The sequence below is a fragment of the Dromaius novaehollandiae genome, chromosome 1 (assembly GCF_036370855.1).
Source record: "Dromaius novaehollandiae isolate bDroNov1 chromosome 1, bDroNov1.hap1, whole genome shotgun sequence".
Taxonomy (NCBI): domain Eukaryota; kingdom Metazoa; phylum Chordata; class Aves; order Casuariiformes; family Dromaiidae; genus Dromaius; species Dromaius novaehollandiae.
In genome coordinates, this window is record NC_088098.1 from 114510766 (window position 1) to 114535142 (window position 24377).

Consider the following 24377-nt stretch of genomic DNA (forward strand, 5'->3'; position numbering starts at 1 on the left):
AAAATGAACCTGTAAGGAAAGCTAAGAATGGGTGACTATTAGCAGAGTTTCATATTGAAACTCGTCAAAGTTGAAATAGCTGCTATCTTAATCTAAAATCAGTTTGATGCAACCTGACATGTTCATCTCTGATCTGCTGACTCCATAGCCGCATCTCTGCTCTCATCAAGGCTCCAAAGAGTGCAATGAACAGACCCACCGCAGAAAGGGGAGCTACAGCCAGGTCAACTAAGGGACAGATGATGAAAGTCCCCCCAGTAAGCAGTGTGGTAACAGAAGCCTGGGCTGCGCTCTCCTTACTGCTGCTCTTAGGCACATGTTCTTTTTAGGTCAAAACTGACATTCGCCAAGACTCTTGGTCAAAGCTTCATCCAGATGCAGAGGGATGTTTACCAGAGGGATGGCAAACTGGATTGCAGTATTGGACCGGTTGTAACGTGCAACAAAATACCTTGGGACCACAGCATCCCCCTCGCAAATATGGTCATGCAAATATGAATCTTCTCATACAAATGAATGAACTGATGATGTATGAAGGCTTTGGGGAATTGCTTGAGTCATACTTGCTGAATTAGAGAGATTTCTGACAGGCAAATGAGGACCATCCCTCCCCCCAACATACAGATATTCAGTATTTTTCACGAGTGCAATAAATAGGTACTTTGAACAAAGACACAGCCATGATACAACACAGCTCATAAATTAGGATGAGTTAAATAGGAACAGCGTCAGGCTGTGCTATGATAATTTAGTACTGTTATCTGCTTGTTAGGATAATAATCACATGGCTTTGAGGGGTTACAGAAAGATTTGCTGTGCAAATGTTTCTAACCAGTTGGCTTCTAAACACAAACATTGGAAAGGCAGTGCAATGGTTGCAAATAGGCAACATCCTGGTAGAGCTGATGGAGGTCATTCAAAACCAATTCTTTCCAGAAACAATGGAGGCAATCAGATGGAAGCTTTTTGCAAGTTCTGAAAAAAATTAGGCTTCCAGATGGATAGAAAGCCAAAATAGATTCATGTAGCCCTTTTATTATAAGTTGGCTTAGTAGTTCTTTGCAAACACTTCTTCCTGCTGCTAAAATCAAACCATACTTTCAGAAAATTAGACTGCTGCTTCTCTGGATCAGCCAAGTCCACCCCATCCTCATAGTGGGCAGGCGGGAGGCCTCTTTCGCCCAGCACTAGGAGTGGGGCAAACCCATGGGATTGAACCCCTTGGGGGAGGTGAGGGAAGTCTCAGGTGAAAAATCCTTTCATGGGGAAAGGTCAAGAGTATAGGAAGACCATTTACAGCCAGTCCATTGGTCCAAACCAGTGGCGCTATTTGCTAAGATTTTATCAAGTTAGCTACGTAGAACAGCTATAGCTAAAGGCTTTTTCAAAAGTTGTTTGTAAGGTCTACAAAACTTGGAGATGACCTACCAGTAGAAAAAAAAAAGTGTGTCCTATTTTCCCTTCTCTGTTCTCCTTTAGGATCTTTATAGAAGGTCAGATAAACTCTTTTCCTTGCTTTCTCTGCCTTAGTATAAAATTCAGTCTTACCTAATCTTGGAAGCTGTCACTCCTGTTATGAGGTGGTGGTGGTGGTCTTGGTAGTGCTCCAGCTATGGCCATGAAAATAATCTTCCCCCAGAAAGAAAAAAGCAACACAGGTTAAATCACAAAGCGACAGGGGTTACCTTAGAATCTAATAAAGTGCTTTGAGTAAGTAATGGCAAACTCTGTTCAAATGCGGTTTTCTCTTTAATTGCTGAGCTTCAGTTTTAATGAGATCACTTTCAAAGTGATGTCCAAGCATGCATGTCAGGTTTTGTTTCGCTACTTTTTTGCTCTGCATGTGTATCTTTGGGTGCAAATGACGTCTGATATTATTTTATAGCACTTTCATTTTAATATATTACTGTGTATGGAAATATTCTTCGGCTATACAATTTCTTATTGAAGACTCGTGAAGCAAGGGGATCTTATCTATAAATGCTGATCTTATTCCACAATGGACAACAAAACACTTCAAGTCTGTTTCATAACAGTGAAATTCAGTGGTAAATAAGTAAGCAGATATTTCATTCTACCGATGTTCACTGCCACACTTAAAAAAGCAGCACATTTTGGGGTCAGATGTCTAGTCAGAAGAGTTTTGGATTGTTTTGTCATGGAAAAATGTCTGGTTATTGCTGGAGGGGAAAGAGGGAAATTTCAAAATTCTCCAACTTCCCTCCCAAAATAATAGTGAAGTGAAAACAGGTGGTTGTTGAGGGGAACAAAACAGTATCGCAACGACTAGAATATTCTTTGATTATTTTTATAGCAGTAAACTTTCCCTTGATGCTCCTGCGGGTCTCACTGCAGAGAGCTCAGGAGGACTCATACACGAATTTCAAAGGCAGAACAGGCAGCCTGTGGCATGGATGCAATTACAGCATTGCCAAATGTCTCCTAATACGTGCAAGGATTTTTACAAAATACATACAGTTTACTGATGACCACTGAATTTCTGATCATGGAGACTTACTGCCTCCACAATGACAAAAGTTATTAGTCCTGTTCTCAGCTGTATTTTATTCGTATCAGTCAAATTTCTTTCAGTATACTGCAGCCACTGCTTTCACTGACATGGTTATTTTATTTGTTTTCACTCTGAGGAGAGGGTTTGAGCTGGCAAGCTTGAGCTTTGGTCCTGACCCTGATGCTGACTCACTGTCTCATTCTGGAGTCACTTCACTTCAGTTTTCATCATTTTCTTTACTGGGGATGATATTGTTTCCCTGCCTGTGTGATCCATGTAGAGAAGAGAATCCTACAAAGCTAGTGTTTCTGAATGAACCTATGGAAGTTAAGGACCTACCTGAATCCCATTTAATTGGCACCCTTATGCATTAGTCCCAGTTTAGGAATTTTTCTGTACTCTTCCAAAAATACTGCAGCATAAGTCACCAGATTTGCTTCAGACAACTCCAGTAGGATTTCCTAATAGCACAGAATTAATTTTAATGGAAAACCTTTAGACTTTATGCTACACCTTAAACCATTTGCAGGTATAATTAATCTGCTCACTGTCATGTAAAGTGTCCTCTAGAGACAGTCATTCCTTTGGAGTCAGCTGGCAACCCTGAGAATGAGAGTCTCTAAAAATTCATCCAGAACACGAAGAGAGAGATTGTACCTAATCAAACCTACACAAGCATGTGCTGTTACGTGCAGCTATGATTTCAAATAGTGAACAGTTTATCCTCGTCTGAATTCTGCAAAGCACCTTCAGTTTTTGGCTCTTGCAGATAGAGTAAACAGTCAGGTAGCCAGTAGCCATGGCGACCCACTCAGATGTAAATTATTTCTTCTGCATAGCATGGGAGTATTAAGAGCTGATGATATCTACACAATACCAATGGAGGAGCCAAGTGAATATGCAATCACAGTCCAAAATCCCAGAAGTGCTCAGCCAAGGAAATGAAATGGAGATGTGAGCAGCAGTAATTGCACCGCTGATTGGGATGTGAATGTATATGGACATCACTCTGTACCAAACAAATATGATATTATTATGGCTTCTCTCAGCTTCCTGTTGCTGATGGAGGCTATTGCTTCTTGCTATGCTCCTCAGTAGAGAGGAGATGTTCAGAATGGCATCTTCTTCATTTGATTCTGCATCAAATGTGACTTGTGATTTTGTTTACCCAGCTACTACATAAGGCAGTCTAGCAGAATTTGGATTTTAACATTCATTCCATTTTTTCACTGCATGCAGTGAATCTTCCTAGTTATTTTTGGCCTCATGCCTTGCGTGGTCAGTTTACCAGTAAAGTATTGCAGGTGCAGGCTTTCTGGTATTCTGTTTCCTCATCATCCCATATGCAAACAACTCTGAATACAAGCATGCACCTCTTAACAAACAAAAATACATAGATGTTACAAGTCACCATACAGTACAACAGGCAGATTTCTTGTCAGGCAAGTCAAGTTTGGCATTATCTAGAGAACAGTAAGCATTTCTGAATGGTTAAAGCAATTCCCTGAGAGCATCCAGCCCCGCAGGAACTCCAGAGCAACTGTGCGAATGACATTTGGCTATTTGCATCCCTGCAACTAAAAGTTGTGATGTGTTTTTTTCCATGTTATGAAGGTCACCAGATGAGATACTCACTGTCCTTTTGGCCTCTTTTCAGCTGCTTGTTGTGCTATGATTTGTCCTCTCGGATAAAACAACACTGCTGTTTGTGGTGTGAATGTCCCAAATCATTAATATTTAACAAAAAATAGATGCAACCAATAGGATGTCTTTGATTTCTCTCAATCTCTGAGTGGGTTATTAAGCTTTCTCAGCAATATTCAAAAACCATGAAGTATTTTTTCTCTGAGATTTACTTTTTTTTAATCCTGTCGTGCATCTTCCCAGTGCTTTGCCCCTCTCTCCATAGTCATGGTTCCCTTTCGAGCTTCAAACATGTCTTGTTTACCCCCACAGGATCTAGCTCTTCTTCTGTAGCTTTGCCCAGAGCACTCTCATTGTCTGACATCGACCCAGCATGCCGTGAAGACCTCCTCTCACCTTTCAGGCTCACAGTAACCCCTCTTTCCCAGTGTGAGATTGAACATATAACCCTACTTCCCTTACAGACTTTGTACATGAGACAAGGGTGCTGCTAATAGATCAACCAACTGTACTTGGATGTAGTGAAATTATTAAACAGAAATCTTGATATTTTTGTATTGGCTTCCACTTCTACCATATAAGCCTTCCACGTGCGTCTGAATGGAGTCCGAGGAAAAAAGGGCTCTAATTTGGCACAAAGAGCTTCCTGTATGAAATTAGACATGGTCCTTTGTTTCAACACTGTCCTGGAAGTGAAATAAAAAAAGGAAATAGGGAATTTTAACAGATGGAGTATGTGTGCATATATATCGACATTAAAAATATTTTAGATTCTGACTTCAGTTAGCTGAACAATTTGGACAGAATGAAAAAATATATACTTATTCTGATTCTTTCAGCATGGTGTGTCAGATCCTAAAATACCTGGTAGGTGCTAACACAGCAGGTTGGAATGCACAGACACATCCTACCACCTGTTGATAGAAATACAGTGCTCAGCTCAATTTTTGAAAGTCCCAGCTACAGTCTGTAATAGTGAAAATAAAAACGATCAGTTTAAGAACAGTAGCAGGCTCCACTTAACATAGAACAGCTGTTTGTCAAGAAACTTTAACAAAAGCATCCTCGTTTCTCAACTTGCTTATAGAAAAACTTAACTCACGGCATAATTCAGCACTCCCCCAACTATCCCTGGAGAAAAAATAAAGTAGCTTTTCTGAAGGCTGCGAAAATCTGAAAACAGTCAACAGAGACCGTTCACAGGAAGTGAAGTCCAAGGCTTTTACATTATAAAATGACAAATTCAGTTGCAACACAACTCTACCGATACACGGCAAGCAACAAGGGAGTCTCTCAGGTCATAAGCCTGCACCTCAAACGCGGACAAAAAGCAGCCAATCCAAGAATTGTTACGCAAGTGGAAATATTTCAACAGCAGCTGAGCTGGTGGGTGCCACAGGTTTCCGTCCCTTCACTCCCTGTACAGCTGTTTAAAAGACTACAACCAGCTCCTGGAAACCTGTGGATCTAGCTGGAGAGAGAAATAGGAGGTATAAATGCTGGTGGCTGTGCTGTAGCCTCAGACCCTCTCCCTTTAAGAGATCAAGGTTTTCACTGAGATATTCCCATTGCCTCTGATAATATCGGCACATTTGCATTTGCAGTGCCATGCTGCAGCAGCATTTGTGGTGCTAGCACTGAACCAGGGGAGTGGGAGGCAGGGGCTAAAGAGGGGACCTATAACTCTCCATGTGTAAATCCATATTAAGAGGCTGTGAAAGAGTGTCATGGAACAGGCTGTGCAATGCCTATATGTGAGAGGTTGTTGTTAAACTGAAAAAAGAATGGAAAGAAAAAGGTCTCCCTTTGTTCTCATTACCAAAATCTGGTAGTTCTTCCCTCAAGTTCTGCAATTCAAGCCAAATAATAGACCTGAAAGTAAAGGAAACGTTTTAAATTAGAAGTGCAGCTTCTTGGTGGCCCTCTGTATTTTTAGATGCTGCAGAGATTGCTGTGGTGTCCTGTGCTTATCATCTAGAAGTAAATTTATTTTGTAGAATAGAATGTGAGAAGGTGGAAGAGTATAAAGCCTTAGAATATTGTACCCTTTGATGAATCCTCTTATGAACTCTTCACATAGCTGTAATTCACATTTTACAAATCAGCTGAAGGGGCCTCTTCAGAACTTTTTGTGAAACTATGGAACGTGAGGAATTTTCTCATGTTATCTGATGTTCAAAATAACAAGTCCAGGCTGATACACATACATGAGAAACAGTACTGATCAGATTGCTTGATGAGACAGCTGATATTGTTCTGGGGCAAGGGAAAGTATCATCTCATGTTACCTTGAAAATGCCTGTAGACTAGCTATCAGGATCTTGCTATCTCTGACTGTTATCACAAAGCATAGTACATCATGCAGCTATGCGGATTGGGTGATCATCAAAATATAAATTAATTCTTCCCACAGATTCATTTATGTAAAGTCTCACAGTAAGACTGAAATCACTGATGAGAGGCCAGGAGCATAACAAGACAGCTGCACAACAGCACTAAGTCCACCTCAGAATTGCAACCATTTTTTATAAAATGCTCCCAGTATTAGAAGCAGGAAAGTTTAATCACAAGTGCATGAATCAGTGCCTGCAGGAGTTTTGTAATGGATGGTTTTGTGTTGAAGAAGGAGGGGATAGGGGAGACTGCAATGAAGAACTGCAGATTTTTCTGTATACAAGAATAACACCCTCAGATCCTGTGTCTTTTGTAATCATCCTGCAATTTCTTTCAGCAAAAGGGTTTTAAAATAATTGTTCAAGTTGATTTGGCATACATCTGCCTTTACACAAAATGGACATCTCTCTTCCCAAGTTAGAGCAGAGACACAAAAGCATATTGAGAGTGGGAGAGTAGGTGAACTACACTTCCCCCACAGCAGGAGTTGCAAAAGGCACTCACTGGACCAGGCACCGTTGGTTCCATCGAGAATGGCATTATAGAACTAGACTTTGCATGCCAGCAAGCTAAAGCAAGGCATCATCATCAGCACATCCTCTCATCAGCTGTTAAAACATAGATCCAGTGCCTTACCCACACACACAGTGACTGCAGAGGGCTGCACCTTCCACCTTGGTGCTGAGAACAGCAGGAAGGCTGCCGAGCTGCCCCCAGCCTGCCCTATGCTGAGTTTGGGTTCCTGCATAACCCACAGGGATGGTTTATTCAGGCGCTCGCAGAGGTGTGAGCTTCAAAATATTCATCAAAACAGAGCTCCTGACATTATTCTCTGCATTTTTTAATGAGCTGCTAGTGAAGCATTAAAAGTGATCCGGCGGCTTTTATAATAGTATGGAAATATGCAGAGTTAAGGAGGATCAGAGTCATGTTAAGACATTTGCAGGACCATGTATTTTTTCAAAATATCACAGAGCAGTAAAGAGCAGATTCTGACACCTGCATATGAAAGCTTATCTTTGTACACGAAAGAAAGACCTCCCTGGGAATTAACTCTCAATTCAGCTTGTTGTGAACTACAGCACTACATAATCATGGACTAAATCAGATCAAACGGTAAAAACTAATATCCAGTTAAAGCTTGCTTAGTCCGTTTTCAAAAGTGATTCATCTGAAGCTGACTTAAAGTCATTTTCAAACATGTAAGATTTGATTCTGAAATCACTGATGTTATTTTGACTATATCACCTGACACATTTTCCTTGCTCCAAAAGCAGCCTGAATTGTTTCTCAAGTTAAAAAAACAGAACCATCATCTGCATTTTGGAAAAGGTGATGGAGTTGTTGTATGGAAGAGCTAAGTGGCAAATACGTCTCACTCATTTGCTCTGAATTTTGCACATGATACATTCAGGAAACCTGATGCAAATTCAGTTTTCAGGGAGTGAAGGAGAAATTCTTATAGTAGAGAAAATTAATGAAAAGTTATACTGGAAATAGCAGCATCTCAAAATATAATGGGCAAATATTTCTATCATAATAACCATACAGTATATCTACTATGCCATAGCTATAAACCTAAATATATTGAAAACAATAAACAGACATAACTGGTGATGTTCAGTTTCTGAAGTCTCAAATAAAAAAGTATTGCAGGAAATTAAGCAGATAAATCCAACATTGCTGGATCCAATTTCTGAATTGTTTCGTTTAGTTTCTTATACTTTTTATACCAAATATAGTGCACCCCTTACTATCTTACTGTGAATATATGTATTCCTCCCCCTTCCTCCTTGCACTTAAACATTACATCTATAGCCAGATATGATTTGTATCCATAACTAAAAGAAATATATATAATATACAGTTATATAAATATAGAGAGAGTGAAAATTATACCCTCTGTATAGTGGTTTTTTTAGCGCTATGTCTGTTAAAAGATAGTTATTGACATAACTTCACACCAAGAAATGAAATACAGCCCTGATCCTCGTTAATTATGTGGCCTAGCAGAAACAATATATTAGCACTGCAACAGCATTAGCAGCATACAAAACTAACTGAACCCACCACTGATCATTTAATCATGTGAAAAATGTTTAATAAAGGTAGGGCATTGATCATTTTTATTACATGCCCATACCTTTGCCTTCAGCCAGGCTTTCCCATCTTCTACCCTACTCCAGCACCAGTACTTAGGTTATGAGCTAGCTGAGAAGCCAATTTAGCTGAAAGATGCACGTATTTTTTGATAAGGTTAGATTTTGCAGTCATCCGAATCTATGTAGGCTTAAACTATCATGGGACCACAGCCTCATTCTTCAGAAAACATCCTGAATCTAGCAGGAAAGAAGCATTAAAAGTCAGTATGCTGAAATTACCAAAATATTTGTATCTATATATGAACATTCATGTATATGTATAATTCTCTTGAATAAGGTCACTTTTTTCTGCTCTTGCAGGACTGCATCACCTACTGTCTTTAGTCAGATGTTAATGGTATACTACTGAAGTGCAAATACAAATTACCTAAATTCCTGCTTTCCTAACATTCCATCTGTTTAAAAAAAAAGGGGAAAAAAAAAGAAAAAAGGAAAGGAGTTAGGTGTAGCAGCAAGGATGCAAACAGCTGGTGTATTTCAAACACCTATTTCAGGTAAACTCTGTGAGCTCCCTAACATACTACAACAGCTGCCTAAAGAAAGCAGCAGTATCTGTAGGAAGTACTTGACTTATTCTGTGGTATGTCTCTGCCTGTGCAGACAAGGCACCCATGTTAAGGAGAAAAAGTGTGAACTGAAAGTATTATGTCATACTTAATTAAATATTTTAGCTTAATTTCTTCAAGATTATACCTGCACAGCATTTAGTCAAAGTGACACTGAAGATTTTCAAAACCATTCAGTGTTGACATAGTTCTACTCCCAAGTAAAAAGCAGTAGGAATTTTCCTGCTGACTTCCACAGAAGTAAATATAAGCCAATGCTTATACTTACTGATCATTTCTGAAAATAGCCTTCCATCTGTAAACTTATTTAAATGAATAGGGGACTGTTAGTAGAAATAGGAGCTAAAAAGATGAAACTTTTAATTATAAAAGTTAAAAGTTAAATATAGGTTACCATACTAGAAAACTAAAACAAGAAACACCCAGACAAACTTTAACATGTTTTACTGTCATTTATGGTAAGAATGGATGGAAAACAGCTCCACTGCCCCAGGTGACACAGCCACAGCATTTCTGAGGTCATTAGACACCACTGACTCTCTGGTAATGACATTTCATGCTTTCAGTAGACAAATGAAGACTCAATAGAATTGTGTATAAGCAAGTCTTGGGGTAGTCAGACATCCTAAAAGGTTTAAAGATTTTTTTGTTTTTAATAAATAAAGGTATTCCCACCCAGCCTTTTCTATGTTCAGGTGAATTCCTTCTTCCCATTTCCCATAGTAGGCCTTTTCTTTTACTGTTGAATGCAGCTGCTTTCTTTAAAGCAATAGCCATTCCTGATAAACATCTGTTGGATCTAAGCCAGCCAAACATTTAATATAGTCAATATTTGACATATGAGTAATCCTGCTGACTTCAGTCAGGCTGCCTGTGTGCTTGAAGTTAAACAGCTATACAAGTGCTTTGTTGGCTCAAAGCCTGACTATTGCAGAAGCTAGCGAACTTCACAGTAAGACAGAAAAAATGCCTTTTGGTACTTTAGGTCCTCTAAAATTTGGCCCCCAAGTTGTTTCCTTAGCTCTTTCTGACCTCACTGTACTTTCAACAGACTTTACTGACTGAAAGGTCAACTAGGGTTCTTACTGTGTTGTATACAAACTATGAGCAGCAGATATAGTGGGCTAAATGCCCATCTTATGTAAGTTGGCAGAAACCTTGCTGGTTGCAAACCTAACGTCCTGATGGCTCACTTCTGAGCAGTGGTGAGGGAAGGGAAGGAGGACATACTCTACATTGCCCTGAGGAAGTAGTAAGAAAAAAAAATTGTCTGAGGGAGATGCCTTGTCTAGGGAGGAGGGTTGGTCACTGCGGCTCTGCAACCAGTGCTTGTTTCTCTTGATTTCAAATTCTGAGCAGGCAAAATAGTATGTAGAATAAAGAATCCAAAGTCAAAGCGAAATTGCCCCAGCAAACCTTCTAAGAAACACCTAAAAGACCAAAGTCAAGTACAGTCACAGACCATCTCTCCTGTTTTCCAGTCCTTAAGCTTAAAATGCACTGGGCAATACAGGAAATAACAACTTTTCTATTTATCTTTTTCCTTTATTTTTTTCAAAGTCATAACTTTGTAACTCCTTTATGCTCAAGGAGTGCTTTTGTTTTGCTATAGAAAGGACCTGTTGAAGTTCATCTTTCACTAGTGAGAGACAGAAGCCAGGAGACTAAGTTTATCCTTAAGTTTTCATCAGATCTCAACAGTGGAAGGGAAAGGTCAAAGCAACTCAGTAACATTCAAGGCATGAGAGTTCAGACTGGGTCGCTGTTCCATCCATAGTAGGACAGTAATTGTTATTTCCCCTTTGCTTTTGCAGGTATTTTGTTAGTTGTTGCAAATCAGCAATTTCCCATTTAGAATATTATTATTTTCTTTGTTTATATTTGGAATGAAAATTCCTGGTCCAATTTTGGTAAAGCATTTTCTGATTTTATTTGGGGTTGATATTGCCTTCTAATCTCTGACTTTATGAGTATTCAAACTTATTTAAATACAAGTTGATTCATACTCATTAGTCTAGCATGTTTTAAGCATTTTTCTGGTCAGAGGGCTGAAATCTTTGGTGTACTTTGTTACTACTCAATTCAGTTTTAAGTCAATGGAATTTATGTATGTGCTTGATTGATTTGCTTACCCGGATGGCACTTCCAATGCTACATTTTATTTCTTTTTTTTGAATAGGTCTTTTATAAGATATTAGGAAGTCAACAAAAGAGGAAATACTACACGAGATAAACTTACCTTTCCATAGCACTGAGAGCTTGATCATCCCAGGTTTTGAGCGCATTGGGTTGCATTTGTGGTCTCAGAAAATTTAGTGAAGCTCGTTGTAGAATCAAGATCTGCAGAACAGAATGAATTTTGTCATGTTCTGTTTTTGCTTTTTTCAGATGCTGTGATCTTTTGGGACCAGTCATGCTTTTAGGTTAGTGCTAATAATTGACCTCTACCATCAATGTAAAGAAAGCGTCACATCAAATGCTTCCCTAGAAGCAACAGGCAACCCCAATGAGAAGATGCAAAATAAAGTACAAGTGTAAAATGTGAATATTAACAGAGGTTTTAGCCATTCTGACTTGCCCCAGAATACTTCAAGTTCTAGAACTTCTCCCTCAACCCCAGCGTATCTCAAAAATTACCCCAGTGCTTCTTGGGGTTGAGGTGGGAGTCTCTGGTTGACAATCCTGCTTCATTCCCAGAAGCATTCTGCCAAAGAGCACCACTTTGTTTAGGCAGGTGATTGAGCTCTCTTGGGCTGCTCTGAAATCATGAGCGGAGATTCCTCAGATACTCATAAGACTTACCACTTTTAATTCGAAGTGCTAGGGGAATTTCTTTGACCTGCCTTCATTCCTGTAAAGCACAAAGTAATATGTACACATGCACACGTCATTCCTAAAAACACCACAGTACCTGCACAGTTAGTTACCTCCAGAGAGGAGAATCACATTTTGTCTTTGTCACTTCTCCGAAGGAAGATGGTATATGAGCCCCGCAGAGTAGAACAGAAAGGCATCTTTCATTAAAGAATTGCTCATTTCCTCTCATCTGTGCCACTGGAGTTGTTACAAGTGGACGTGTTTACTGACCATTGTTGTCTAGGTAGCTGTGCTGTGTAAACCTCTTCATCTCCATGACAAATCAAATTGTTTATCTATGCCTGTCATTTCTGGCCAGATCGTGGGGTGTTTTTCAGTCTTTTTCTGGATAAACTTTCCTAATGTCTCCTATAATGTTCAGTAAATTATGAGCAGAGCTGGAAACTTCTCCATAGCTAGATCTACAGCACAATCTGTTATTGTTTCAAGATATGATTTAATAGAAGTTCTGCTCCTCTAGTCTCATGGACACATCTGCCAAAATGTCCAATTTAAGTAAATTGTGTTAGGAATGAAGTCATACTGTCATACTATATAGTAATGGAAAGTGGCTGATTATATTTGGTACTATAAAGAGCTGGGTCTCATCATAGCGGGAGACTCAAATGCCTATTTTAAAAAAGAGACTGTCTGAAATAATGACATTTAAACACTATGTGTCAAGTAAGAAAATATTGGAGCATATCTTTTTCAGCTCAAGTCCATTTTAAATGCACAATTAAAAAAAGAAAAAAAAAAGAGTGCTTATCAACCTGAACAGACCCTCCCTTTCTCAGAACACCAAATTTAAAGACAATTTCCTACATCAATTTCCAAAAACATAAATAAATAAGAAAAATACCAACCCCAAAATATCCACTACCAAAAGGTGTCCAAACACACAATAAGGAGTTAAAAATCAAAGGAAGTTAATGTTGGCGTGAGCTGGAGTCAAAATCAGTAAACATCAAAGTAAGATATGACAGATTCATGCCAATAAATTGGTAGTGACGCAAAAGAGTTTTATGAGTCTTGGCAGTCTTGTCGGCCCAGACATTTTTGCTGGCATAACAAACTGAAGATATTATCTCTTACTGTTACTGAGATATGATGGTTTAAAGCAACCATTTTTTTCTTTAGGGCAGACTGAGTTCACACTGAGGCAAGTGCTACATTGAGCTAAATGATAGAAGTGAACAGGGAACAGAAGCAAGCCAAAAAAAAGACTGAAAATATTTCACGACTAACAAACCTTTTAAGATCAGTGTTCTGAACAGACATCCTGACTTCCAGCTACTCCCACCGTTCAGTTAGTCAGATCTAACTTTGTAAATCACATTTTTCTCTGATGCTAAAAGCTATATATAAAAATGGGCAAATGTGGTTGATGAAAAGAGCAAACTTTTGTCAATAAAAGTGAAAATGCCAATCTAAAATGTTATAGAGTACCTTTATTTTGCCACTGTTGGCATTTGTATTGGCATCCGAAGATTCATGGAGACATTTTTGACTGCTTGCTAAGACACTGGACTGCAAATTCAATCATTTTTGTGAGGAGGAGGAGTGCAGCTAAATAGAAAATGACCAAATCAACCAAAAGAATGTCATCTCCAAGTTTTGATTCAGGAAGGGATTTAAGGAAGTCCACAACTCCAAGTACTTGAATAAACCCACAGAAAAGAACAGGACTTGCTTGCAAGTTGCTAACTATCTCTAAGCAACAAAGCAACGAGTTTTGCTGAGCTCAGCAAGACTGCTTGTGTGTTGGAGGAAAGGCAGTTAAATCCTGCACCCCAATCTTCTAAAAGTACAAATGTTTCAGTAAAAGTAGGAATCGCCCTAAGTTCCTGCAGTTAATAAACAGATATTTTTGAAATTTAAGGAACTTTCTCCAGGAAAAAAAAATGTTTTAATTTATATAGCTTAGCTATTTACTGGATTCATTTAGATAACTTTTAAGCAGCATGGCTGAAATGATCCTACAGAGTGATTAGCACCAATCATAAAGTACAACTGAAACCCTAAGTTCCTCCGTGGCAAATGGAAGCCACAGGTGGAAAGTCCTTTATACAGTCAAGTCATAGATCTTTTTCTATTTGGCAATACCTTATTTGAGGTGGCACCATCTGTACCATAAAACTTTGCACTGTGGTTGGGTATTGAAGTGGAAACTGATCTTTTATGGCATTCTAAAAATGGACATATTTCATTGTTCCTGTCATTACATGATAAATGCTTCTAGAGATGTAAATGTTTTATAGGTTGTTCCAGTACCAGAATGGCACACTTAATGATTTGCTGACTTCTAAGTACATCAAAAGTTCTATATTCAGAGTGAGAATCTCTAGATTTCAAACATATTTTTCCTCTTTTTTTTCAAAGCTACAAGGGGCAGTAGTAAGCTCGTGGAATCTATCTGAGACATACGCATGGTGAAGATACGTTTTACTCTGTCAGGTTCTGACAGGCATTCTTTTTGAAGATGACTATTGATTTTCTACCTCTGCAAGAAGAAATGAATCCAAAAAACAGCTGAGAATATTAATCAAGGCTTAAGGAAAAAACAGATAAAACATCTTGCTCTAAAAAAAAAAATACACACACACACACACACACACACACACACACACACACACACACACACACACACACACACATTAAAATAGGAATGGAGAAGGAAAAAATAATAATGGAAGTAATTTTTACAGGAAGAAGTGTTGTTCTGAAATAAGACTATGCATTACATAACTAGCTTGTAGAAGACAGATGTCATCAGATGCGTCAAACCAAGGCTTGCTATGATGTCATTTTTTTTGGTGGCTGCTAAGTGTTCATGCTTAATGTTGCATCTGTCTCTGATATTACACAAGAGACAAGGATCTTTGCTGTGTACTGTGTCTTTAGAAAGGTAACATGATGACTGACTAAATATGGAATGATAACATTTATATTTCACTGTCATAAGGATTTACAAACACGGTAGCCTTGCACTGTTTTAAGATGAATGGTGTCTGTTCTCTTCTGTGGGTTCTGTGTCCCACTCTCACCATAGTGGGAGTTGCACCTGAAAATGAACGGGAAAAAATGGAACCTGAGGGCATGGGTTTGTATTTTGGGGGCAGTGGCATTTTTACATTAGTGATAACACTTTGTACAGCTATTGGTAATTGCAATCTGACTATTGTACATCTAGTAGATAATATTGGTCCTTACCTCCATCCAACAAAGTACCCACAAATATAAAAGACAGCCAGAGAAAAAAGATTCCAGCTGAAAGAGAAGAGCATTCAAGTTGTCTTATTGCTTGTAGCCACAGACAATACAGTTCTACAATATGATGGGATGTTTGTTTTTTCTTGGCGTATAATTTAGATCCTTGGTACCCAAGAAATTAGAGAAGTGTTAGAAAAGAGCACACTGAAGGCACAAGGAAGCTGAGAAATTAAGATGGGGCATGGACTGCAGAGAGGGGAGAAGTATATGAGGGAGATGGATTAGATGGGAGGAAGAAATGAATAGGGAAAAATATAGAAAGAGTAGCAATAAAAACTAAATAGGTAATGACAAGGAGAAGGGAAAGGTGAGGTGGAAAAACTTGCATAGTATGAAAAAATGGAATATCTTCTTTTCTTTCAGGTCAGGATTGAAAAACCCCAGCAGGAAACTGGTCAGATTTGTGCCTTACTGGATTTCATTGAGGAGAGAGAGAAGATCCCACACTTGCTTGGCAACCTTCTTAAAGTCTAAGTTGACTTTAAAATATTTCTCTGCTCCTTATTCCCAAAGAAAATGTCAGCTGAGAGAGGGGGGGAAAAAAAAGGTCTCACCAAAAACTACAGATAATCAGGAAGTATAAGTGACTTGCATTATATATATCAGGCACACCTGAAAACAGAAGATAAAAACAGCAGAATAGGAAGCTGAGTGTCTTGTGGTCTAATTAAAGTGCTTCAAATCTGTAATTTATAAAAGACCAGGTGGAAATAGGAATGGCTGCGTAAGGTGTCTGGGAATAACCAGCCAATGGATAAAATGCCAGAGTTTTGGGGATGGGGGTGGTGGGGGAGGGGGGAGAAGTCACCTATTGCTTACTGGATCAGATATGGCTGTTTTGGTACAGAGGCCGAAAAAAACCTAAGAACTCCAAACTTCAAACTGTTAAATATGTAAAACAGAGCTGTCATCTTTCTCTCCTAGGCATTCAAAGTCTTTCTTCTCCAGGCAGATATTAAACTGCTTGTTTACTATAAGGCAATATTTTTAGTCTCATACAAAAGCCCGCAACCGTGATATTTCTACCAACTTTGTCTTACGCAAGAGTGACAGATCTAAATTTTGGGGCAAGCCCTAGAAAGTGAGGGAGTAGACAGTTCTAGAGGAGCTGCTGAACCACATGAAAATAGGTTCTGAAGCAACACTAAGTCTCTCCACCTTGTCTGCTTTTACCATTTCAGAATAAAGAGAACATACGGTCAGTTAGTGATTCTTTTACATGTAAAAAGCAGTCCCAGGAGTACTAACTCAGCCAACAGTAGTAACATCAACTTTGGACAAAATTTTCCAGCCTAATCCTACACCACTTCCTTCTCGCTGTTGCTGACATGAAGTCAACATGTTATTGAATTTGCATTTACACTCTGTCAAGCACTGTTCTGAAATAAGTGCTTCTTACAAGGAAGGAGAGCACATTCACCATGACATATAGCTGCTTGTGTTCATTGCTACCTGTTTCGTGAATCCCCAAATGAAAACAATCATAGAATAATTTAGGCTAGGAGGTCCTTGTTGAGTACACACACAGTCCCTTAGTCCAGGCTGTTAATCTTTATTAGCACTAACCATCTTGGGCCTGGGATTGATTCCTGAGGCATACCACTGGTAATCAGCTGCCCAGTGGTTTTTGTATTGTCAGGCACCACCCTCTGAGCCCAAGGGTCCAGCCAGGTTTTCACTCACCTTATTATTATCCACTTACCCATTCCAGATCTCACCGATTCAGCTGCAGGAATACTATAGGAGACAATGTCAAAGGCCTTGATAAAGTTAAGCTATACAACACCCACTGCTCCTCTCTGTGCAGTCACCTTATAGAAAGCAGTCAGGTTGGTCAGGCATGATAATAAAATATTTCTTCTTTAAATAATCCTCATTCCCTCTCTTCTTCCGGAATGTAAACAAAACAAGAACATGCAAATCCCAGATGCAACATTGCCTAGTAAATGTATGTGCAACATTTTATTACAGATGTATGTTACCCGTAACACCCAAAGTCTCAAATTCAAACCTAGGGCCCTATTACAGAGAGGTGAAAGGATACCATCTTTGCCTAAAGAGATTTTACAGTCAAAGACCAAACCTTAAGATAAATGACTTGTAATTTCCTGTTAGTAATGTATTACTATTTCTCTTGGGAATGGTTGTGCCAAGTATTGCTTGCTAATAAAAGAGAGTTGTTTAGATTTAGCTTAGGATTTTATTTACTTAAGAATTCACAAACTCTTAGAAAGAATCATCAAGTTATATTTCCACTACTCCAAAGAAAAATAATCAGCAGTGTCACCAGTGATGGTAAGTTATTGATGTGTATTACAATCAAGTACAGAATTACACATTTCTGCATATGGACCTAGACAACAGAAACTTATATTTGAGGGAAATAAGACATATGCATAAGCTACAGATGCTTGCCCCAGCTTTCCAAAACAAAGAATCTTCAACACTCTTTCACGCCTACAAAGCACTGTCTTTAGAGAGGAGGAACAGACTGTTTGTGTCTGATAGATATGTTCTGCTCTCTGATGAGCACAAATCATTACTGTTACTAACAAAGGATGATATCCAAAGTACAGGTAGTGACTTTTTCCTGTAGAGGTTTTTTGTCTCCATTGGCTTCTGGAGAACTCAGCAGCTACATGAGTGCTGAGAGTCCATTGAAAATCCATCATAGTTGGAAAATTCATGATAGGATAGCAAAAAATATATATACATATTTCCCTCCTTCTCTCCCATCTCAGTCAGAGGATATACAAAAAACAGCAAGTCCTTTAGAGAAAAGGAGATAAATTGGCTTCAGCTGACCTGTCCCTAATAAACCAGCTTGGACCTCAACAATTGAAGTGGATATGAAAATCTTTTGGAGTTTTCATGAACACTAAAGTACAACAAGGAAGTTTCATGCCCAGTTTCAGCAGAAATGTTTGTTGATTTGTTTCGTCCAGATCATTCCTAATCCACACAAGCTTGGCTAACTCAAAGGCAAATAACTTTCAACCATATCAGCTTCTGCCTTAAAAGTTTCATACAATTTCTTTTGTCAGAGCTAAATGACTGCATCACATTGGGTTATCTGCCAGGATGGACTGACAGTAACATGAATCCACTTGTAAGTCCTGACTTATCTACGTATAAGCAAAATAGGCCAAACTCCAGTCATATACTTGCAGAGCCGAACACAGGCATTTGTCAAATTGAGACAATCTCACTAGGCAGCTCCCTGAAGTGGAGGCTCTGCAGTGATTTAAATGGAAACTGTGTTGAATCCTTTCTAGTTTACAAGAAGCATAATGGACAAGTGACTGCTCTGCAATAAGGAAGCAATGACAGATCAGGTCATCAAAATCCCCTCTAAACTTTTGGAAATTCAGTTTGCAAAAATCATAATGTAGAAGTACACATTTAGTAAATTCACTTTTTCTGTAGACAAAACTCTAATAGTAGGACATACTGACTCTTATGATCTGGTCTTTTCCTGGCTTATAACTGAAATAAAGTGCTAACAAGCCCATTGTAAAATGGGGAGATGTGAAAGATTGTTCACTGACAAAGGCTAGAAGCAAAACAATGCAAGAACAGTGCATATGGTTAAAATTAGGGTTTTCCACGTAATGTTGCCGTATGTAAAAGCGTCCTCTGTCCTCCAACGTCAACAGGAATCACATGTCCTTCAGCGTAGTTTGAATATATTTTTACAGTACTATCCTTTGTTGATGTTTTTAGATTAAACATTTTGCAAAGTTAAGCAATTACAATGATTAGGAGAATTTTCTTTTGATTTTGTAGGTTCACTTCGTTCCAGAAAAGGAAGCAGTTTTATTTACCTGCTTAATACAACATCAACATGATGAGCAGGATAGTTACCTAGCTGCAGATGAAAAGGTTCAGAGATTAGCACTTTCCCTCAATGGATGTTATGACTCATATACCAAACAGCCCTGAATGGAGGTGCTGGAGATGTTTCAGACTTCAAAACTGTAAAACTGTGCATTAACTCAGATGAGTCTCATATTTTATTACTGCAGATAAAACATACAATTTAATTAAATGTGCACCTATAAAATTTAAGGTTCAGTTAACTCTGGGCTTTATTTTAATACAACCTACATAGGTAAGTAACAGTAATGTTGTGTAGAGAATGAATAGCTTTTCAAATCATAAAACACCTTGCAGCTATGTTGTTTTCTCAATTTACAACAGCTACAATATATAGCTCAGTTTCTGCTCACATCATCACTTAATCCTCCATCTTCTATGCTCTTCCCCACTCGTCAATTCAGTTTGTCTTTAGACACTATAATGGATCCACTACCACAGCTGTTTTCTGTATTGCAAGTAAAGGTGAATGTCAACCTGTATGCATCCAAATCCAAGGCTGAATTTTAATAGGAAAGATACAGTATTTAAAAGAACCCATGTGTAGTGTTACAGTCAGAACATCAAGAGCAGGACAGCCAATGAAAGTAAATTTGGATATGCCTTTTACCTGGATACATATTTGAAAGTCAAAAGAATTGAGTCACAGGGTGTTTTTTTCTTACATATAACCAGATGCCTCAAGAATATATTCTTTAATATTAAATGAATTTTTTTTCAGTCAACAAGCCTTTTCAAGCCTAAAGCATTTCTCCCGTACAAGAAATTGCTGCTAAAACAGAGTAGAGGAGGAACAACAAGGTCCCTATAGACAGAGCTCAAATCTGGCATCTTTGGAAAACTCTAAAGTTGTCTGGCGCAGAAGTATTTATCTTCACTTAGCAAGCCATGAGACTTGATCTTCAGCTGGGATAGACAGAAGAAAATGAGTGCTACAGCTATTTTGAATTAAATTGGCTGATAAGCTGTCCAAGATCTCCTCACACCAAGTATCTGTACTACTATCCATCTATCAGACATTTAAAGTACTTTTTGCTGAAAACGAGAAGACTAGGCTATCTCTCTCCAAGACACCGCTTTTCTTTGCTAAGACAGCCTGTGCATATCCCCATTTTCAGGTTCCTTCTTCAGCCATTTCCCCTCCAAAGTGAAAGTAACATTTCATTTTTTTTTTTAAAGAAAACACCAAGTTAGCCAAGTTTCTCCCAAATGCACTTGGGCTTACTGAATATCAGATTTTCTGTAAAACAGGAACAAAACCAAAGCAACTTTGTCCCTTGAAGTTGTATATTTGACAAGAGCAGTTTACATTGTGCCTCCTTTTTTAGGATTTAGGGTGCTTCCTTAGCATATTCAGTAGTGTCTATGAAGCACAACTTTCTTCCCTAAGGCCTCTTCTCAGTTCTTGCTCTCTCCTGCCCATCTGGTTTGCAGATAACATGCTCCTGTGCCAAGAGCAACAGAAGCAAAGTTGACATGGCCTGGCGAGGCATGACACAAACATCAAGCTACAAGAATGAGCGTAGTTGGGGAACGCCGTGCCCTACCTCTCCTGGGCTTGAGGTACTCCTTCTTCTTGCTTGTTGAGGACCAGATCAGGCAGCTTCCCCTTGCACATCACTACAGAGAGCCAACATATTGCAAGGGGCCTCATTACCTGGGGCAGACCTTGTTTCTGGATCCCTTTGAGGACTTCAGTGTATTCGTTGTTGGCCTGGTACAATTGCTCTCCTGCCCTGCTTGGAGCTTGCATGGAGAAAAGTGGTGTCATCCTCACACCCCTGTCTTCTTAATCTGCTCTGTTGTAGGGATTTTATTGTGACACCTGGCAGAACTGCCTAAAGTTTGCCTCTCCCTTTGTATTCTTGCATCATGTAGAGCTGAGCCCTGGTTGAGAGCTGAGGCAAAAAGATCAGATTTGATTTCTGGAAGTGACCTTTCACCAGATTTATCAATTGTAATTACAACAACAACCATTCCTTTGGTTTTTACACATTCATTAGTTTCTTCCTGGTTTATGGCATTTTTCTTTGGTCAATGGAACAAGGCCGATTAACTCAAAGGACATCTCCTATCAGATAATATTTTTCTCATCTGCAGCCCCTCAGACTTTTAGTTTATGAACATAGTTAACTAAGTTAATCAGAAGTAGACTCAGTAAGATTTACATGATAAAAAGGATTAATGCTTCAATGAAAACATTTTATAGATATTTGACAGATGTCAGAGGAATCGCATTCCAAGTCTGTATGTCTTCTTTTGCAGTAACTAATGCTGATTTCATATAGTTTATGTTTTGTCTTCAGTTTTGTGTTTTGCTAAAGAATATTTTGATAGCTTTAAATTCCCAGGCATTCTATATTACATTTCTGTTTACTCTATTGTCACTTCAATTTATATCATATTAAGTACTGCTAATTATAAACAAAGTCTAAACTGCATGAAGTTCTATATGTATTGACTAGATTGTGCTTTCTATAGAATAGAAAAAAAATCATAAAATCAGTGGACAAAACTTTCAAATGAGTTTTTTTTAAGCTCCCTGGTTAGTGGCACCAATAGGAGCCTGGATCTTTACAATATGGAAATTCACCAGTCCTTAACTGTTACCCTTGAAGGCACGCCAAAATCTTTCCCCAGTCAAAATCATTGATCAATTTTAAGAGTCACAGCTAGAGCCTTAAAGAGATTAAGAAGAAGAAAACTTTTGTTGTAAGCTGGAAAAAAAAAATCTCAAAACTAAGTTTTGCTTAGCAAAAAAAAAATGCAAAAAATTTAAGAGAAAACCCGATCTCTGTCAGTGCTATATAAATGTTTAATTTCAAACTTGTCAGAACAGATAGACTTGTTATTGATTTATCTTTCCTCTGGTATGCCTTTCAAACCAATCATCCATCCTTACACACACAAGAGCACACAGAGTTAGGAGAGGAGGAATTGTTGTATTGGATAAGATAGTGTCTTCCTTGCCTTTTGCTTTTCAATACTCCGAAGTAATTTCCTATCTGCCATCTTCCTAGTGGCAGGCGACAGGGAAATTAAACAACTGGAATGAAAGGCAGATTGATTTTTATATGCAAGTTAAAAACAAACTATTAGAATGATCCCAAAGGAAAAATAAAATCCCTATGAAAAGCAGCCTTTATTCCCTAGTGTTTCAGTGGAAGAAAGAACATTTTCATGCAGTTTGGGCTAAATGTGTTTGTGGATGTATTTAGAAATAGACTCGGTGCATGTTCCCCTACTGGCATCTGCTCTCTGGTGTTTCAAGTTAGAAAGGTATGGTTAAGGATTGAGTGCAATACCCAGGAACAGGTAGCAGCTGCAATCATCGTAAGCATTCATAACTGAAAAAGAACATTTTATTCCATATTTAAATGGGATGGCAGAATTTTACTCCTAAATTTTGCTTAGGTTTTTGTTGGAACATTGGTAATATGTTAAAGTTATTCACCTTTACGACAATTTTCTGTTTACTTTTTATATTTGCAGTTTGAGAATTAAAAGATACACCCTTCTTTTCATGGGATCAGAGAAGGCAAATGCAGAAACCTTCTCAAAATGTTCACATATCCAGGCTAGAGCCAAATTTAGTCTCCCACATACATGATGCCCAGTGTGCATAGTCCACATTCATCTTTACTGGTTGGATGCCTGGCCAACATTTTTATTTTGCAAAGAACAAACCAAATCCAGTTTCCTTTGGCACAGAACTTAATCAGCAAGAGAGGGACTATATTTTCTGAAATCTCTAGCACAAAACTCACAAAATTCAGCATAAAATGCTTTCTTGCAGCTTTTATCCTGGTCCTGAATGTAACAGCTCTGTGGTTGTGCTAGTCTTTGCTTGGTCTGTTACCGTCTTTTTCGCCGATTTCTATTGCATACAGAAGGGTCACTAGTGCACTGTAGGCAGCCAAGATTTCCTCCAACTCACAGCATTCATAGATGCCCTAATGAGGTCATACTTGTAAAGAACTGCATATCTCTACTCTATCCCTTTTGGATATATGCTAGATGCATCAGATACTTTAACGAAGAGGCAGACCATGAGCCTGATATTGTAAAGCTGTACACTAAAAAGGTCTGAGGATCTAAGGCTTTGTATTGCTTTCTGGCTACATATCTCTCTTCTATTTGGTCTATAACGTATGTACAAAAGCTTTTTTTTTTTCCTTCTCTCTCCCTCTCCCTCTCTCCCTTGCTTACTGTCAAAAAGTTGCATACACGTAATTCAGATAAAAATTAAAATCTTCAGAGCTTTACCTTATGGGAAGTCTTCCAAAGTATATTTAGTTTCATTCAAAATATGCTGCCCTTTTGATTCTCCAGACTGGAAGGGATAGCATCCCTGACTCCATATTACCCAGAAACACAGGGCTTACATACAGAAACATACAGAAACATACAGAAAATTGACTCACTGGATAAAAAGGCAATGCTAATATTTCCCTCAGCTCTGTGGAAGTAGTTCCTCAGTTTCCTATTTCTACCCCTCCACCACCACACCCCAAGCAGACTACTTTGATTTGGCCCTTACTCAAAACTTACTTGGGTTAACAAAACGCAGGTATTTCACCAAATTCACTCTTCCCTGGTGTGCTGCAAGAGGCCTCCCTGTTACATTGATCACAGTAAGTTTGGCTAAGGAGAGAAAAATGAAACAAAAACCTGGGTTTAAAAAACCTATTAAACAATGGGTTTAGGGTTACAGATTTAAGGTTACAGATCAGCTTAAGGATCAAGAGATATGAAAGCAGATACAGCATATGCCTCAGTTTATGTTCTCAATACTAGCTTAAAAAAAAAAAAAAAAAAAAAAAAAGCGTGCCGGGTGTGCGACAGCCAGCCTGTCAGCCAATGCAAATCCATTGATTTATACAGGCTGAGACTCTTGCCAGGAGAAAAACAGCACCATTTTATCTACGTGAGGAGAACTGCGATCCACCGAGAGGGGTTTTAAGGGCTCATGTAGCAAGAAATGTCCTCTCTCCTATAAGCCCTACACTTTTAAAGAGGTTCACCAGGTTTTCTCTGAGGGACTCTGGTCTGGGCAGGAGTCTCCTACGGGAGCTCAGCACAGGCTTTTTGAGA

At 38.7% G+C, this 24377-nt stretch overlaps 1 long non-coding RNA gene across 2 annotated transcripts; it reads right to left on the minus strand.

Annotated features, from left to right (window-relative positions):
• Positions 1-1418: 1418 nt before the first annotated feature.
• On the minus strand, positions 1419-24037 carry LOC112980972 (uncharacterized). Of its 2 annotated transcripts, XR_010392375.1 has the most exons (5): positions 23835-24037; positions 11518-11618; positions 4978-5070; positions 2852-4842; positions 1419-1629 (listed from the first exon to the last, which is right to left on the minus strand). It is a non-coding gene; the product is annotated as an uncharacterized LOC112980972 (long non-coding RNA). The 2 variants fall into 2 exon arrangements; XR_003258566.2 differs by lacking the exons at positions 11518-11618; positions 23835-24037 and adding an exon at positions 5976-6024.
• Between the last annotated feature and the right edge of the window lie 340 nt (positions 24038-24377).